The 19,785-nt window shown below is 43.7% G+C and overlaps 1 protein-coding gene across 2 annotated transcripts in view; it reads left to right on the forward strand.

Moving 5' to 3' along the window:
- Window positions 1-19,785, forward strand: part of ADCY9 (adenylate cyclase 9) — a 112,126-nt gene that overhangs the window by 25,599 nt on the left and 66,742 nt on the right. The gene's annotated exons all lie outside the window — the stretch shown is intronic.

Genomic DNA, 19,785 nt, shown 5'->3' on the forward strand with positions numbered 1-19,785 from the left:
TCAGTTGTGTCCGACTCTTTGCAACCCCATGGACTGTAGCCCACCAGGCTCCTCTGTTCATGGAATTCTCTAGGCAAGAATACTGGAGTGGGTTGCCATTTCTTTCTCCAGGGGATCTTTCCAGACCCTGGGATTGAAAACACGTCTCCTGCAATGCAAGCCTTCTCTTGTGTTTCAGGGGGATTCTTGACCACTTCATATGACACTTTAAAACTGATAAAGCTATTTTTCTGTGTAACAGGCCTCTTAACTGAATGCTTATTTGTTGTGATGTTTAAAACTCACCCAGTCTTTAGATTTTCTTGGTACAGTTTCATATAAATTTAAAGTCCCTTCCTTTTCGGTAGTTCTTATTTCTTTTTACTGAACTGACATGTACAGGCTCCACATGTGCCTTTTCTCTGCTTAGAGTTACGGTAACATATGGCTCTGGGGTGTGTGTGTGTTCTCTCCCTAAGAAAAGAAAGGATGATGTAAAGTGCAGGAAATAATAATAAAGGAAATGCTGACCTATTTCTTAAGTGCTCATTGCCGCCAAACGGGGCTTCCCGGGTGGCACCCGCCTGCCAACACAGGAGTCGTATGAGACTTGGGTTTGATCCCTGGACAAGGGCCTGGCAGTCCACTCCAGTTCTCTTGCCTGGAGAATCCCATGGACAGAGGAACCTGGCAAGTTACACTCCATGGGGTCGCAAAGAGTCAGACACGACTGAAGCAACTTAGCACAAACTGGTAGAAATGTACATTGAAGGCATAGGTGAGGCAAAGTGAATTCAGAATAAACCCTGGCTGTACGCTGGGTGTGGGTCAGAGGTGAACTTGTCCTGGGGTGAAAATATCACATTCTATATATTCTTTATTTCTTAAGTAGCTTGAATTATAAATCATAATATCCAAAGACTTGGTTTTCCCCACAAATAGAAAACTTCTTAAACACCTTCAAATTTCAAAAGCAAAAGAGGAAAAAAAATGTTTCTGCTACCTTTTTTCTCTCTAGCCTATTTAATGAAAGAAGGAATCAATTTTTCACCAAAGGTGTAACTGTGGAGTTAGTTCAGTCACCAAAAACAGGTTCAGACATTTGATTCTGTTCACGTAGAGAGTGTGTTAGTTGCTCAGTCGTGTCTGACTATGCTACCCCATGGACTGTAGCCCACCAGGCTCCTCTGTCCATGGAATCCTCTAGGCAAGAATACTGAAGTGGGTTGCCATTCCCTTCTCCAGGGGATCTTACCCCCAGGGATTGAACCTGGGTATCCTGCATTGTAGGCCAAGTCTTTTACCATCTGAGCCACCAAGGAAGCCCACTTAGTGAAGATGTACAAATTCACAAAATAAATATTTGCATGCATTAGCTCACGGAGGAGAGTGCATCTTGGGAAATGACATCTCACTGCCAGTGGCGGAGAGCCCATTCTCTTGATCAGCTTGGGCCCTGACTTAACCTGCTCTCGAGGGTCACCTGGAGGCTGCGTTGGTTTTGGAATTCCTCTGGGGGCCCAATTATGTTTAGGACAGATCCTAAATACAGCCCTCTGGGATGCGCAGGGTTACCCCAGAGTAGGCACTTAGCCTTGAAATTGACTCAGCCGCCTGTGTGCAGGATGACTCAGTTGAGCCAGATCTATCTTAATTTGATAACTATCCTAATTTGAACCATAAGGCTTGGGTTTGACCCAGAACCATCTTGGTCTGCAGTGGAGTTGTGGTGTGTATAACACTGTCAGATTATGTGCATTGCTAGAAGCCTAGGGAGAGGAAGTGACTTGCTTGGCCAACATAAAAATAGCTGTGGTACAAGAAGAAGAATTTTAAAAATTAGTGTTTTTAATCTGCTTGTGAAGTAATGTTGGTTATAAATACTGTTTCAATCTATTTCATAAATCCAGTTTTTAAAAAAACGTGCACTTAGGGTAGGAGTTCAAGGTTCTAACTTGGGGTGTGTTTTCCTCATCCCCTCCCCTCCCACTCATTATTCTAATTAAAAAAATAAGTTGCTAGTTTTTAAAACTCTTTTTCGTAAGAGCTGCTGCTGCTGCTAAGTCACTTCAGTCGTGTCTGACTCTGTGCGACCCCATAGACGGAAGCCCACCAGGCTCCCCCGTCCCTGGGATTCTCCAGGCAAGAACACTGGAGTGGGTTGCCATTTCCTTCTCCAATGTGTGAAAGTGAAAAGTGAAAAGTGAAAGTGAAGTCGCTCAGTGGTGTCTGACCCTTAGTGACCCCACGGACTGCAGCCCACCAGGCTGCTCCATCCATGGGATTTTCTAGGCAAGAGTACTGGAGTGGTTTGCCATCGTAAGAGCTAGGCATCAGCAAAATTTTTCTCTTGATTCTGTCTCAGATGATGATGTTCAGTTTAGTCGTATAACAGATAAGGAAATTGAACTAGTAAAGTTGCATTTGTTTTGATGTAATAAAGAATCTTTCCTGCTTCTAAAGAAAATGGAAATTTATGGAAAAGCAAATCCTTTCTTTGAATTGTATGTAAATAAGAAAGTTGGGATGGACAAGGTTATGTTTAACTGGGCAGTTTTGAAATTGCTCCTGTTTGAAACTAAGTTTTTGGTATGAATTATTTGTTGTTCTAAAGAGTAATATTCACCTTCTTCTTGGGGCTTATGGAAATGTTATTGGATATATGATCTCTGTCATTAAAGAGTAAAACTGTTGGGTCTTGCTTAGGGAGAGAAAATTAAAATATAGTCAAAGGACATCCCTGTTAGTCCAGTGGTTAAGACTCTGAGCTTCCGATGCAGGGTTTGGTTTGATTCCTGGGAAGTAAGATCGCATATGCCACAAGCCATGACCAAAAATATAAATAAAATTTTAAAAATAAAATATAAAAAAATCTAGTCTAGGAGCAAAGAGGAGTTTGTTGTAGTTGATCAAGATGAGAAAACCAAGTGGTTTTTTCCAGACAAAAGACTCACGCAGTATTATGTATTATAATTGAGCTACTTAATACTTTTTAAAACTTCAAAAGTGTACAGTTTTGTAAATTTGAGGGCATTCCATGATGAGATGTAGATGTAACTTCCCAGTTGCCCATCACAGATACTCAGGCAAATTCGTACCCATCCTTGGAATAGGCCCCTTATCTGTTGCTTGGAAGTGCCCCCATGCCTTGGGAGGCAGCAGCAGAAAGTAGAAAACACATCCCACTTGTCGAAGTCACGCCTGTACAGGAGGCTGATTGCTACCATGTGACATTGGACCTCACTATATTTCAGATTCAATGCCCTCCCTGTCTCTGTGGTGGTGGTGTTGTAAGGATCTTAATAGGAGATGAATAATGCATGACAAATGTAAAGTATTATTCCATTAGGGAGGAAAGAAAGAAAATTGGAAAGCACCAAATGTTTGCGAGGAAGCTAAAACACAGCTTACTTTCCCTTTCTGCGAGGGCTTTATAGTGTGCACTTGGGAATAGAAAGTGAAAGGAATGCGCAGGTGTTCCAGACAGGATGGGGTGGGGCAGGGCAGTGAAGATGACAACTTTAAAACTCTGGATGCTTTGATATTAGAGCACCACTAATTTGTACATAGCTCCGATCCAAGTAAATTACGGTGTAATTGACATAACAATAGAGGGGCGTTTTGTAACAGACTTTAGTAGCTTCCAGTCCAGCACATAGGTTATTAGAGACTGACACATGAGGTTGTGGAGTGGCTGGTTGGAAGCTGCCAAAAAATTAAGCCTGGTGACCAACTAGACTTCAGGAACTGCTGTAGCTAATGCTTCTGATCTTTCCCTTATCCTTCCTTTGTTACTCTGTATGTTTGCCCTCTTAAGTTTTCCCCACCCATCCATCCATTAGCCATGTGTACTAAGAGTGGACTTGGAGCCATAGTCAATCGAGAGGTGAGTGCTGTAGGCAGAGGATGAAGAGTGACCAGTATTAAGGTAGCCCCTGAATTAGTTGTTACTTTTTTAATTTAATTTTTGAGATCTCATTGACTTTGTTTGATGATGCATGAATTGGGAAGCATCTCATCTAGCAGAAAAAAAGTTGTTAATTTTTTTTAACAAATAAAAAGCGCTATATTATGGATAACTGCAAGCATACAAAGGTGAAGACAGCAGTACAGTGAACTCAGGAACCCACAGCTCAGCTTCAGTTATCTACCCGTGGCCATTCTTGTTCATTTCTATAAGAAAAGCTTACTGGATTGTGTTGAATCTGTATATATGGGGAGAAAACCCATCTTAACAATTCTGAGTGCTTCAACCTAAGAGCCAGTATCTGTCTCCTTCCACTTTTTAGATGTTATTTAATATCTCAATAGTAATTTTTTTTTTCAGTTCAGTCGCTCAGTCATGTCCGATTCTTTGCAACCTCATGAACCGCAGCACATCAGGCCTCCCTGTCCATTACCAACTCCCGGAGTCCACCCAAACCCATGTCCATTGTGTCGGTGATGCCATTCAACCATCTCATCCTCTGTCGTCTCCTTCTCCTTCCCTCAATCTTTCCCAGCATCAGGGTCTTTTCAAATGAATCAGCTCTCCTCATTAGGTGGCCAAAGTATTGGAGTGTCAGCTTCAACATCAGTCCCTCCACTGAACACCCAGGATTGATCTCCTTTAGGATGGACTGGTTGGATCTCCTTGCAGTCCAAGGGTCTCTCAAGAGTCTTCTCCTGCACCACAGTTCAAAAGCATCAATTCTTTGGTGCTCAGCTTTCTTTATAGTCCAACTCTCACATCCATACATGACTACTGGAAAAACCATAGCCTTGACTAGATGGACCTTTGTTGGCAAAGTAATGTCTCTGCTTTTTAATATGCTATCTAGGTTGGTCATAACTTTCCTTCCAAGGAGTAAGCGTCTTTTAATTTCACGGCTGCAGTCACCATCCACAGTGATTTTGGAACCCAGAAAAATAAAGTCAGCTACTGGTTCCACTGTTTCCCCATCTATTTGCCATGAAGTGATGGGACTGGATGCCATGATCTTAGTTTTCTGAATGTTGAGCTTTAAGCCAACTTTTCCACTCTCTTCTTTCACTTTCATCAAGAGGCTTTTTAGTTCTTCTTTACTTTCTGCCATAAGGGTGGTGTCATCTGCATATCTGAGGTTATGATATTTCTCCCGGCAATCTTGATTCCAGCTTGTGCTTCCTCCAGCCCAGCATTTCTCATGGTGTACTCTGCATGTAAGTTAAATAAGCGGGGTGACAATATACAGCCTTGACATACTCCTTTTCCTATTTGGAACCAGTCTGTTGTTCCATGTCCAGTTCTAACTTCCTTCCTGACCTGAATACAGGTTTCTCAAGAGGCAGGTCAGGTGCTCTGGTATTCCCATCTCTTTCAGAATTTTCCAGTTTATTGTGATCCACACAGTCAAAGGCTTCGGCATAGTCAATAAAGCAGAAATAGATGTTTTTCTGGAACTCTCTTGCTTTTTCGATGATCCAGCGGATTTTGGCAATTTGACCTCTGGTTCTTCTGCTTTTTCTAAAACCAACTTGAACATCTGGAAGTTCACGGTTCACATATTGCTGAAGCCTGGCTTGGAGAATTTTGAGCACGACTTTACTAGCGTGTGAGATGAGTGCAATTGTGTGCTAGTTTGAGCATTCTTTGGCATTACCTTTCTTTGAGATTGGAATGCAAACTGACCTTTTCCAGTCCTGTGGCCACTGCTGAGTTTTCCAAGTTTGCTGGCATATTGAGTGCAGCACTTTCACAGCATCATCTTTCAGGATTTGAAATAGCTCAGCTGGAATTCCATCACCTCCACTAGCTTTGTTCATGGTGATGCTTTCTAAGGCCTACTTGACTTCACATTCCAGGATGTCCAGCTCTAGGTGAGTATGTTTTTTAGCATACAACAGTTCTGTACTTCTTTATTAAATTTATCCCTAAATATTTATTAATTTTAATGCTGTTATAAATGGAGTTGTTTCTTTATTTTTGGATTGTTCATTGCTGGTATGTAGAAATACAGATGTTTTTTGGATATTGATCTTGTATGTTGTGAACTTGTTAAAACTCACATATTCTAGTAGATTTTTTTTGTAGTTGCCTTAGGATTTTCTGTGTATTGGATCCTGGCATATGTGAATAAGGGCAGTTTAACTTTTTCCTTTCCAATCATCTATTAATATATTTAAAATTCTCTTTTCCTGCCATAGTGCACAGCTTAGAACCTCCAGTAAGTACACTGTTGACTGGAAGTGATGAGAATGGACATCCTTGCTTTGTTTCTGATCAGAGAATAAACTATCAGTTTCATTGATTTTCTCTATTTTTTTTTTCTAATTCATTGATTTCTACTTTAATATTTATTCATGTCTGCCTTCTGCTTCTTTAGGGTTTAATTTGCTCTTTCTGGTTTCTTAAGGTGGCATCTTAGATTACTGGCTTGAGACTTTTCTTTTTTTCCCCTCCAGGATTTTTATAAAAATTATAAATTTCCCTCTCAGTACTTCCAACAGCTGAATTCCATAATTTTGATCTGTGTTTTAATTTTCAATCAGTTTGAAGCGATTTCTTCTTTGATTCTTGAATTATTTAAGCATGTTTTCTAATTTCCAAATATTTGAGGTTCCCCCAAATTTCTCTTCTTGACTTCCAGTTTAATTACATTGTAGTAGACAGCACACTTTACCTGATTTTGATCCTTTAAAATGTATTGTTAATTATTTTTTTGGCCAGGCCTGTTGTCTGCACTGGAGAATGTTACACGTGCACTTGAAAAGAATATGTATTTCACTGTTGTTGCTGGAAGTGTTCTGTAGATGTCAGGTTAAGTTGATTGTTCAAGCCTTATATATCTTTGCTAGTTTTCTGTTTAATTGTTATATCAGTTAAAATATTATTTTGAGTTATCTATTTCTCCCTTCCATCAGTTTTTGCTCCATGTATTTTGGGGTTCTGTTTTAAGTGTTTGTGTGTATATAACAGTTATATTTCCCCGTATGAACTGAATCTTTTATCATTATAAAAATTTCTCTTTGTCTAACATTTTTTGTCCTACAGTTGGTTTTTCTAATATTACTATAGTGACTGCAGTTTTCTTGTTGTTTTGTTTGCATAGTGTCTTTCCCCATCATTTTATTTCAACCTATTTATGTCTCTTGTAGTCAACATATGTTTGGGTTTTGTTTTTATCTAATTTTTTAAAATTTATTTTTTTATTGAATATAGTTGTTTTACAATATTGCATTAGTTTCAGGTGTACAGAACAGCAATTTTTTCCCTTGCACATTACATTCTGCTATAGGTCATAACAAGATATTTCATATAATTCCTTGTGATATACAATAAATGCTTGTTGCTTTGTTTTTATTTTTTATCCAATTGGATAGTTTTAGCCTTTTACTCGGAGAAGGCAATGGCAAGCCACTCCAGTACTATTGCCTAGAAAATCCCATGGATGGAGGAGCCTGGTAGGCTGCAGTCCGTGGGGTCGCTAAGGGTCGGACACGACTGAGCAACTTCACTTTCACTTTTCACTTTCCACTTTCACACATTGGAGAAGGAAATGGCAACCCACTCCAGTGTTCTTGCCTGGAGAATCCCAGGGACGGGGGAGCCTGGTGGGCTTCCGTCTATGGGGTCACACAGAGTTGGACACGACTGAAGTGACTTAGCAGCAGCAGCAGCAGCCTTTTACTGGAGTGGTTGTGTGTGTGTGTGTTAGTCGCTCAGTCGTATCCGACTCTTTGCAACCCCATGGACTGTAGCCCACCAGGCTCCTTTGTCCGTGGGATTCTCCAGGCAAGCCTAGAGGTTGGGTTGCCATTTCCTCTCAAATTTAGTGTATTTATTGATATGGTTGGATTTATGTCTACCATTTTGCTATTTCTTTTCTCTGTCTCAATTTTTTTTTGTTCTTCTATTGCTCTTTATGTCTTCTTTTGTGTTAAATAGGTATTTTTCTAAGGTTCTATTGTAATCCATAAATTTAATGTTAAATGAATTAAATTTAAGTTTGATTTAGTAAGATCTTTCTCGAGTTACATTTTTAGTGGTTAGAGATTACAGTATGCGTTTCATCATGATCTACTTTCGACTGATACTAACCCATTTTCAGTAAGATATAGAAAGTTTCCCATTAATGCTCTGTCCTCTGCCCCCTTGTGTCCCTCTGTGTGGTGCTAGTGTATATATCTCATCTTTATGTAGCTGAATCATGAGGTCTAGAGTAAAGATCTGTAGTTACTGTTCTATGTTCATGTCTTTTAAATCGGTTACCTGTGGTGGGACAAGGCGAGCGACTGTAACCCTTTTTATGTTTCTCTATGTAATCACCGTTAATGGTGCTCTTTCTTTGTGTGGATTCAGATTACCATCTGGTGCGGACTTCCAGACTGAAGGATATCCTTTAGTATTAGTAAGGCAGGGCTAGCAGCAGATTCTCTCAGTGTCTGGAATCTAGGGATGTCCTTGTTTTTACTTCATTTTGATGTATAGTTTTGTTGAATATAGAATTCTTGGTTAACAGTTTTCAGTTTTTGTTTTTTTTTCTTTTAGCATCTTGAACGTATTTTGTCGCTGCCTTCTGGTTTCTCTTATGTCTAATGTGATGTCAGCTACTAATCTTTTTGTGGGTTCATCTTATATGATGACATTTTCCTCTTGATGCTTTTCAGACTTTTCTCTTTGTGTTTGGCTTTTGAAGATTTGACTGTACTGAGTCCAGTGGATCTCTTTGTGTTTGTGTTTCTTGGAGTTTATTGAACTGACTTTGAGTTTGTTGAATGTGAAGATCAATTTTTAAAAATCAAGTGTGGGGAGTTTTGGCCTTTTTTTCAAACAGTTTTTGTGCTCTTTTCTGACTTCTCCTTTTGGGGCTTCCTTTACATATATGTTGTTATTCTTGTTGGCATCCCTCATGTCTTGGAGACTCTGTGCATTTTTCTTCATTCTTTTCTTATTTCTTCATCATATTGGGTACTTTCAAGTTTGCTGATTTTTTTTTCTTCCATGTCAAATTTATCATTGAGCCTTTAGTGAATTTTCTACTACATTTATTAAACTCCAGAATTTCTATTTGGTTCCTTTTTATAATGTCTCTCTCTCTCTCTTTATGTTCTTTATTTGGTGAATCATTGTGTTCATACTTTCCTTTTTTCTTTGAGCACAGATTCCTTCATTTCTTTGACCATATTTATAATAGTTCCTTTGAATATTTTCAAGTTCTGTATCTGAACCCCCTTAGAGTTTCTGTTGATGGCTCTTTTTCCTGAGTATTGTTCATAATGCTTTCATGTTTCTTTGCATGTCTTATATTTTATTTTTTAAACTGGATATTTTAGTTCACATAATATAGCAACTCTAGATTCTGATCACCCTTGACAAAAATCCAGGTTTGTTTTCATTGCTTTTTGTTTTTTTGACTTGCCTGGATTAATTCTGTAGAGTATATCTTTTTAGCAGTGTGCAGCTACTGCTGATCCTGTTCTTTTCTTATTTTTATATTTAAACCCAGATTCCTAAGGGTTGCCCCTGCATCAGCATAGCTTAATGGTAAGCCAGTGATTGATCAGAGTTATGTTTAAACACCTTAAACTGGCAGAACTTCATCATTTTGCAGTGAGTCTGTGTGTACACTGAGGAATATGTGCAAGATTCAGGCCATTTAGGTCTAGCTTGGTTTACTTTTGGCCACCGCCTTGCTTCAGCCAGGGAGGAATAGATAACTAGGGCCCTCTCTGGTCTCTCCTGCATGCCAGGGACATGTGGGAGCTCACCCTTGTCCACTGTAGCTGTCTTGTTTTTAGCATCTATCTGATGTGTTTTTGGCTAGTCTACTGGTCCATTTCTTACCCTGATCAGTATTGCAACCTAAGGCTCTCTGAGATGTTGGCCTTGGATAACTTTGCGAGATCACTGTTGTTTATGGTAGTTCTCCGGGCATGTGCTCTGCTCCACATCAGTCATTTCCTCCAGCAGTGGAGACACCAGGCTTCACAGCCTGTCCTGCCCTAGTGGATCCAACACCGTGATGGAGCTAGGGTGAGGGGTGGGAGCACCACAGGGCTAGAATGCCATGGATCCACACTGCTCTAATGCAAGGTTCTGTAGTTCTCTTTGAGTGCACACTTCTTGATTTGTTGTTTGGTCGATTTCCATTCCTGAAATGGTTGCTTTTGACAATCCAGTTCTTCTCTTTGCTTTTGGAGCAGCTTCTCACTTATTATTCCAGAAGTTCTGTCCTCCCCTCCCCTTTTACCAAACTGCCTTTTTGTATCTTTCCCCCCACAGGGTCCTAAGTGTTGTTCAGTTAGTTATAAAAACACAGCAGCATGAGGTGAATAGAATGGAAATGAAAAGCATCCCCTGTTCCCGTAAAGACAGCCTCTGCTGATAGGCCAGTGGTGGCTTATAGACCAAAGGCTTGCTTTAGCCATCGTGCTTTTGGTTGTATCCCCTCTTCACACAGTTCACTTACCCTTTGCCACAGTGGTTTTTTTTTTTTTTTAACTCAGGGACTTCTTTTAGCTCCAAGGAGATAAGCTTGCTGCTGCTGCTGCTGCTAAGTCACTTCAGTCATGTCCGACTCTGTGTGACCCCATAGATGGAAGCCCACCAGGCTCCCCCTTCCCTGGGATTCTCCAGGCAAGAACACTGGAGTGGGTTGCCATTTCCTTCTCCAATGTGTGAAAGTGAAAAGTGAAAGTGAAGTCGCTCAGTCATGTCCGACCCTTAGCGACCCCATGGACTGCAGCCTACCAGGCTCCTCCAGCCATGGGATTTTCTAGGCAAGAGTACTGGAGTGGCTTGCCATTGCCTTCAGCTTAATCAATAATAATTAGTTGGACTAAAAAGAGACAAGGGGCCCTCTCCTAGCAGGGACAGAATACTCAGACTGGTGCGATTTGTGGCTTGTGAATAACTCTAGTTCTGCCTGCACCTTTCAGAGCACTCGCTTGCCTGGTCCCCTCTCTGCCGGGTCCCCACCCCGCTAACCTTTATCCCACTGAGAGTGCATGCCTTCCCAGGCTCTGCGGAAAAGTGCCCATCAGTCATGTCCCCTGTGATGTCACTCTGGCGTGACTGCATTTTAGAGAGTTCTCGGAAAGAAGAGGGGACACAGAGCAGGGTTAGGGCCTGAACTCTGGCATCATGCTGCTGAAGGTTCAGATTTCAGCTCTCCGTCCTCTAAACCTCGGTGACCTCGGTTTTCCTGTCTCTGCAATGAGCCTGGTAGCAGTCCTTGCTATCCTGGGCCTTGAGAAGGAGGTAGCAGCATTCACTATGTCATGGGCTTTGCAGTAGTGCTTGGGACTTTGGAGCAAGCAGCAGATGCTTCCCCTGTCTCTCCTCCTGTTGTCCCTTTTGTTCATCATCATCTTTTTGTTGTTGTTCTTTATTACTAATGGGGAATCAGATAGGAGAGGATATCTAAAATGGGCCTCTTCTGTGCTCACAGCAGCTTAGTTAAACCTCTGAGTGCAGTCGAGACTTTTCTACCAGGCGGGGCGTGGGGGCTGCTGTTGCAAGGGCACAGGGGTAGCGGAGCAGGCTGTTGCTGGCCAGCACATGGCAGAGGCCTGAGGCAGACTGACGTAGAAGCACTTAGAATATAGGGCATAGAAGCTGCTGGAGGGCGCAGGGCTTGTTTTCAGGTTGGTGAAAATGTTCTCCGTGGACTGATCTATGGTTGCCCAACTCTGTGAACACACTGTAAGTCTCTGACTTTTGTACTTTAAATGGGTACATTGTATGAGGTGTCAATTTTATCTCAATAAAACTACTATTTAAAAATGGTGTTAAGTAAGGAAGTTAAGAGTGGTTGATCTCTCCGGTTAGGGTTGCTGATCATCTTTATTTTTCCATTACACTACACTTTTCACTTTTTTAGGTATTTCCAGCAGAAATATATTTATTACCTTTAAAATGAGAAAACAGCCATCAATTTTTAAAAAGATTTATTTGTTTATTGGCTGTAGTGAGTCTCTGTTACTGCATGCAGGTTTTCTCTAGATGCAGTGAGCAGGGGCAACTCTTTGTTGTGGTATGCGGGCTTCCCAGTGCGGTGGCTTTTCTTGTTGTGGAGCAAAGGCTCCAGGCACGTGGGCTTCAGTAGTTGCAGCTCATGGGCTCTAGAGTGCAAGCTCAGTAATTGCAAGGCACGGGCTTAGTTGCTCCACAGCATGTGGACTCTTCCTAGACCAGGGATCAAACTGGTGTCCATTACATTGCAAGGTGGATTCTTAACCACTGGACCACCAAGAAGCCCCAAACATCAGTTTTTTAAAAAATCATGTTATTTTATCTGCCAAGACCTATGATAGACGTGAAATAGTAGCAGAATAAGATTGAGGTGAGTTTCCCAGTGCAGGTGACCTGAAAGGACTGAGGTCTCGGGCCGAACTCAGCTGGAACCAGCCCTGCACCAGCACTGACCGTGACCCTCACAGCAGGGTTTTAAAACTGACATTTGTCTGACCCCAGGCCTGCAGCAGCTCAGGTGTGGCAACTTCAGAAATCACAGGGGTCGCGACTGGGTTGGGTGGGGGTGTGTGTGTGTGGACTGCTTGTCAGTGGGAACCGATAATAAAAACACACATGTAAAGCTCTGCACATCTCTGGCCTTCATCATGCATGAATGTAACAAGAAATTATGTTTCCTGAGGACCCACTGTGTGCAGCTGAGGACCCAATGTTGCTGATGCAGAGATCAGCTGGGTTGTCTATTGGTCTGGCCCTCATAGGTCATACGCTGCTCCTGGTGGTCCCAGGAGACCCATTTTGAGGTCAGAATTCTGCTTTTTACAGTGAGGGCTGGTTCTGACTCCTGAGAGGACTATTGCGTACCCCCCTCCCCCTGTTACATTTGCTTTGGAGCCACAGAATTTTTGTGCAGGTAGAAAAACAGCTGTGCTTGAGGCAGCGGGTCTATAAATGTTTTGAGCTCTGGTGTTGAGGAAGTTATTCATGAACCCAGGATGTCATGGATTTTTCTGAAGATGACCTCTGTGGGTGGGGGAAGAGGAGTCTGTGGGGGAAGTTGACCCACTGCTTCTCAGTTGTCGACTTTCAGATTCCCAAGCCCTGACTGAGAGCTCTCTGCCAGTGCCTTTCAAACAGTGCACAACAGGCTTAAGAAGTGGCTTCAAAGCCATTTGCCAGAGGTCCTCAGCAACCACCTACAGGGGCTTTATCATTCCTCGGGTGTCTTTGATAAGAAGTTACTCACATTTAGGAAGCCACACCTTTATTCTGCTAGTGAATTTCCACCCCAAAAGCATTTCTAAGCATTTCTAAAGACTTCCTCACCTGTGAATTTGCTGAGTAGAACCAGCTTTCTGAGTCTGGCCATGCCTGCACAGCATGGAAGGGAGAGGGGCTCATCAGAAGCTCCCAGGATAGCCCCCACCATGTCCCCACTCACTTTTCTTCCCCCTCTGCCTGTGCCCTCTCCCCTTTCACTGGAGCCCTGATCTCTGCCTCTTCCTGACCTTCTAGAATTTCCCAGTGGTGATTTGAATTTTATTTACCTCAAATCAAGTTTTGTGGCACAGCTGGTAAAGAATCCACCTACAAAGTAGGAGAGACCTGGGTTCGAACCCTGGGTTGGGAAGATCCTCTGGAGAAGGGAAAGGCTACCCACTCCAGTATTCTGGCCTAGAGAATTCCATGGACTGTATAGTCCACGGGGTCGCGAAGAGTCGGACACGACCTGAGTGACGTTCACTTTCACTTTTCATCAAGTTTTCGTGATACACTGCTGTGGAGTGGTGCTGGAGTGACTGGGACCGCCTGGATGTTACTGCGGAAACACACGGTGGCTTCCTGTGGAGTGAACCTCAGGCCTAGAGTGTGTCTCCCATCCTGTGTGTGTGTGCACAGTGGCTCAGTCATGTCTGACTCTTTGTGACCCCATGAACTGTAGCCCGCCAGGCTCCTCTGTCCATGGTGTTCTCCAGGTAAGAATACTGAAGTGCGTGCCATTTCCTACTCCAGGGCATCTCCCTGACCCAAGGATCAAACCTGTGTCTCTTTGTTTCCTGTGTTGGCCACCACTGCGCCACCTGGGAAGATGCATACTGCTGTAAGACCCTGAAAAAGACTGAAATCTCAAGTCATTTGTTGGGCACAATAGAGTGTCCATTTGCCTTAGTTGATGTCTTTTCATACTCGCTGAATTAGGGCCATGCTTTTCATTAGCACCAGTGCCTCCCGAGTCCAACACCTCCAGCAGGGTTTGCCCAATGGATGAACAGTCAGAGACACATTGTGTCAGAGACACGATTTGAATGAATATGATTTCAGAATCGAACACTGTGAGGTTTTAGTCTTTCTTGGCATTTTACCAGTTTGAGGACATCAAGTATATATGAAGTCCATTTTTGTTTTTGCATGCTGTGAGTGTATGTGAACAAAACCCAAATCTTTATGGTTGGGGGAGAATTCTGGAACCTGACCCTTGTCCTCAGGATTCCCATGTGCTTCCAGAAACCATTGTCTGCTACTTGAGTCACTTCACAGGGACATACTCAGTAAATAGTGTGGGCCAGCCCCATGTCTCAGTTCTGCAGATCCATCAGTGAAGGGAACAGACACTCTGCCTGTCCCTGCTTTTGTGGATCACATGTGTAGGATGAGGGTGTCAAAATGTGAACTAGCATCTTAGGGAAATACGTGGTGTGTCAGAGAAAATTCAACCAGGGGGCCGGGCTTTGGGGGAGCTGAGGGGTGAGGGCAGCAAAGAGGCTTAGAAGGGGTGGTTGCTGTGCAAAATAAGGCTGCCAAGGAAATCCTTGCTCTGTCGGGTCTTCCCTGTCAGGGAGACCCTCAGCAGATGTGTCCAATACAGTTTCTTTACCAGGAAGGAACGATCTGTGAGCGCTCCCAGGCAAATAACTTGCAAAGTTGGCGTTGGCGGGAGGTTGTGCAATCAGGCTCGCTGGCCAAGTCCCAGGCCGCTGGTCTGAAGGGCCCACGACTGTGCGCTCATTCCCGTGCCATCCAAAAATATTTTGTGACCTTGCTGGTTGGCAATTTTTTAAATGTTATTTTAAATCTCCAAAAAAGGGAAACATCAAAGTGCAGGCTGTCCACGGCTGCCCTTCTCGATACACACAAACAGCTGCACAATACAATCGCCCATTGTGGCGCCCGATGCCAGCCGTTATAAATAGACCCGCGGCCCCACGTGAAACGCTCCCGAGGAAGGGCAAGTGCTCTCTTGATGAATGTGAGCCGCTGTTCCCATCGAAAGCCCTTCTCAGACATCAATATTATTTTATGTTTCACTGACTGAACTACAAGGACAGCAGCTGTGTTTCTGCATAAGCCCTGCGTTGTTTAACTCTTTCCAGTCCTCTCATATCACTGTGCTGTATGTGGTGTGATTCATGGCTGGGAATGCCCAGCTGTTAAATATCATGTTCATTCCCACATTTTCACCCTTATTCTAGGAAGTTTTTATTGTAGTTTACTTGTAACATGTCAGAATGTCTAAAACTGGCTGTCGGTAATTGAGAAATCAGTTCGTCTCTTAAGAAAAAAAAAATACAGCATACACTTCTGACAGTCTCCACTCTTCCAGAGCAGATTAAGAGCAGCTCATAAAGAGTCATAGAGAAACAGTGCTTATGTGGTGTGTGGCATAAGGTGCTATGTCATAGTCACTTAGCTGAGATATGAATATGTCAAATGATTTACTTTAATTATGTAAATATGTTAAGTGAGATTTTAGTATCGTTCACAAAACCATTTTACATCTTCTTGAAGTCATATATTCACTCCCCAGGGCTGCTACAATGAAGTGCCACCCACTGGGTGGCTTCGATGGCAGGAATTTACTCTTGTACAGTGCTGGAGGCCAGAAGTCCAGAGTCAGGGTGTAGGCAGTTGGTTCCTTCTGGAGATTCAGGAGAACCCATCCCAGGTGTGTCACCCAGCTCCTGGGGCCACTAACCATTCTGGGTGCTCCCTGCTGGTAGACGCAGCGTTCTCCATCTTCACACAGCTTACTCTGGGTCTCCGTGTGTTCTCTTTTGTCTCTTGTAAGGACAGTTGTTGGAGTTAGGGCCCATCCTAATCCAGTATGATTTCACCTTGAATCTTATGTGATTACTTATAATCACATCTGCAAACACTGTGTTTTCAAATAAGCCCACATCCTGAGGGTCTGGTGGACATGAATCAGGGGGGACGCTTTTCAGTCCACTACAGGGAACATGCATTCAACATGCATTATTTGAGCACCCACTATTTGAGCATTTACAAGACTCTAAATGTGGCGTGGGGGCGGAGTTCAGAGATACGTGGCATAGCCTTTCTCTTAGGAGTTTGTGGTGTCCTAGTCTCCACTCTTGGCATCGATGATCAGATGTCATTGATTAGCATTTTCAGTTAGAAGGGCACCACTGACACGCGTTTCTATCCAGTGGGTCATCTTAAGAGCTGTGCCCAGTGGCTGTGACCAGAACTGTGTGGTTGGGGTCTCTGGGGTCCATTGAAGCCCTTCACCCAGATTCCCTAAATGTTAATGTTCTGCCACATTTGTCTCTCTCCAAACCACATACACACATTCTTTTTTTTTCCTCTCTGACCCATTTGGGAACAGAATGCAGACAAGAGTCCCTAGAGCCCCTAAATACTTCCTTGTATACAGTTTTTTCTTTTTATTTATTTGTTTATGGCTGCTCTGGGTCTCTGCTCCTGCACACAGGCTTTCTCCAGTTGCAATGAATGCGGGCTGCTCTCTAGCTGTGGTGTGTGGATTTCTCATTGATATGCTTCTGTTGCTGTGGGACATGGGCTCCAGGGTGCATGGGCTTCAGGAGTTGCTGCTTATGGGCTTAGTTGCCCCAAGGTATGTGGGATCTTCCAAGACTAGGGATCTGACCCATGTCCTCTGTGTGGGCAGGTAGATTCTTAACACCTGGACCACCAGGGAAGTCCCTTCCCTGTGTATTTCTTAAAAACAAGGACACATTATGTGCAGTTATCGTACACCCACCAAGTCAGGAAATGAACACTGTCACCGTACCCTTCCCAGTCCCCATTTTGTCACTTGTCCAGTCATTTCCTTTATAGGCCCAGGAGCCAGTCCAAGCTCACACATTACATCACCTGTCATGGCTCTTCAGTCACCTTCAATCTGAAACAGTTCCTTGTCTCTGTGTTCCATGACCTTGACATTTTTGAAGAGAACAAGCCAGTTACTTTGGTAGAATATCCCTCAGTTTGGTTTTGTCTGTGTTCCCTCTTGATGAAATTCAAGTTGTACATTTTTGGCAGGACTGCAGAAATGGGGTGGTGTCCTAAGTGTGTCAGTGGAAGGGCACACGATTTTGATTTGTCCCATCTCCATAGATGTTAGTTAGGGGTTATCATTGGTTGAGAAGGTGTCTGCCAGGTTTCTTCGCTACAAAATTAATTAGCATTTTGTAATTATTGAATAACTACTTGATGAGAAATATTTTGAGGCTATGTGAGGCTGTGAGACTATCTTTCATTCATCTTTTACCCACTAGTTTCAGCATCCTTTGATGAGTCTTACCTGAATCAATTTGTGCAATGGTGGCTGAATGGCAGTTTTCTAATCACATGGTTTATCTTGCATTTGTTAGTTGATGTCCCTCTGTAAGGTGAAGCTTTATTCCTTCTTCACTGCCTCTCTTTCCAGAAGCAGACTCGTAGATCTTACGTTATTCATCGGGTTATAATCCATGTCTGTCACTATCTACTCTGACATTGCGATTGTCCCGGATTTGGCCTGTGGGAGCCAGTGTGTACTTTTGACATGTCTGCATCATTCCTGGAGTACATCCTTCCTCTTCTGGTGCAACACATTCAGGTCTTTCTTTTCCCCAGCCTTGGAATCAGTCATTTCTCCAATAAACTCTGGTTCCTTTGAGAAGAAAATGGTTTTCAGAAACCAAATTCTGAGTGCTGTGTGTGTGCGTTGCTACTGGGACAGTATCGGGGGGCGGGGGGATGGGCTTCCCTAGAGGCTCAGCAGTAAAGAATCCGCTTGCCTGTGCAGGAGATGTGGGAGACACAGGTTTGATCCCTATGTTGGGAAGATCCCCTGGAGGAGGAAATGGCAATCCACTCTAGTATTCTTGCCTGGGAAATCCCATAGACAGAGGAACCTGGTGGGCTATAGCCCATGGCGTTGCAAAGAGTTGGACGTGACTGAGCAACTAACACAACGGGGACATTATGGCAACTAAGCCTGTTCATTGGATATAATTAGGAAACTTGTGCATGTGTATCAGTTCAGTTCAGTTCAGTCGCTCAGTCGTGTCCGACTCTCCGCGACCCCATGAATCACAGCACGCCAGGCCTCCCTGTCCATCACCAACTCCCGGAGTTCACTCAAACTCATGTCCACAGAGTCGGTGATGCCATCCAGCCATCTCATTCTCTGTCGTCCCCGTCTCCTCCCACCCCCAATCCCTCCCAGCATCAGAGTCTTTTCCAGTGAGTCAACTCTTTGCATGAAGTGGCCAAAGTATTGCAGTTTCAGCTTTAGCATCAGTCCTCCCCTCCAAACATGTGCATAAAAATGTACATATTATACATGTATGTGTGCGCACAGACATTTGTCGTTCTTTATCTACTGAGGTAGCTGTAAGCCACAATGTTCATACCACAATTACAGTTCAGGTCACATGGTTCATCTCTTTCCCCATTTCCCTGGCCCTCCTTCTCTTCTCTCAACTGTGATACATTTGTTTGATCAGTCCCTCATATGTAACCATTCCTACAGACAGGATCATCTAGACCTTGGCACTTACTCCCCAGCCCAGGACCCACCTGTCCCTCCAGTATTGGGCAGACTCCTCCAACCTGTGCCAGCAAAGCAGTACATATACTTTTAAGTCTAACTCTTGTCTGCATATACTTTTAAGTCTAACTCTTGCCTGAAAAAGACATTCTGTTAGTCTAGGGATGTTCTTTATAGTAGTTCCCTGAACAGAACATTTCTAGCATAAGGTCAGCAAAAAGTCTTTATTGGTATTTGTGTCTTGTGATTAGTTGCTCAGTCATGTCTGAGTCTTTGGGATCCCTTGGACTGTAGCCTGCCAGGCTCCTCTGTCCATGGATTCTTCACGGAAGAGTACTGGAGTGGGTTGCCATGCCTTTTCCAGGGCATCTTCCAGACCCAGGGATCAAAACTGGGTCCTGCATTGCAGGCAGATTCTTTACTATCTGTGCCACCAGGGAAGCCCAGTCAAGCCCAAAGATCCTGACACTTGGGAGAATCACTTGGCGCTGCTGCTGAGGGGCTTATGGAGATGACAGCACCCTTGGCAGAGCTGGGTTGAAGTGTGGGCTGGTTTTCCTGGAGCCTCAGAGGAAAATTCTGTCTGCACTCAGTTTAAGCACAGAAGTGGCTCAGAGAGTTACTGCAGAGATTCCAGTGACTGTTTTTGAGGATGATCTGGCAGAAAATGTTCAGTGTTTTGTTAGCTGATATCCTTGAGCTTGTCTTGGGTCTGATAGGGTCAAGAACGCCTGGTGGTGCTCAACTCCAGCGGAGTGCCTGGGCCTGGCTGAGTGGTCAGCTGGGTGCTTGCCCTCAGCGGTGCCCTCATGGCAGGGAATGCCTGGAGCTGTTTTTCCCTTCCTGTGGCCCAGGTTCAGTTCTGCTCAGCTGTGGGAGGTGGGGGAGCAGTCCCTGAGTAGGCCACGGCGCTGGGAGCAGACCCGTGGCGGGTGTCACGCCGGCAGTGGCTGTCCCGGCAGCTCCCATCGGTAACACCTTGCGGTGAGTGCTACCTCCTCCCAACCTTTGCTCCCCCATCCCTGCTTCCTTGTATTTGAACCTTTCTGATCTGGGATTACTGTTTCCTTATCAG

Source organism: Moschus berezovskii, chromosome 27 (genome assembly GCF_049115385.1).
Source record: "Moschus berezovskii isolate FMDL1 chromosome 27, NW_MosBer_1.0, whole genome shotgun sequence".
In the NCBI taxonomy this organism is placed as follows: domain Eukaryota; kingdom Metazoa; phylum Chordata; class Mammalia; order Artiodactyla; family Moschidae; genus Moschus; species Moschus berezovskii.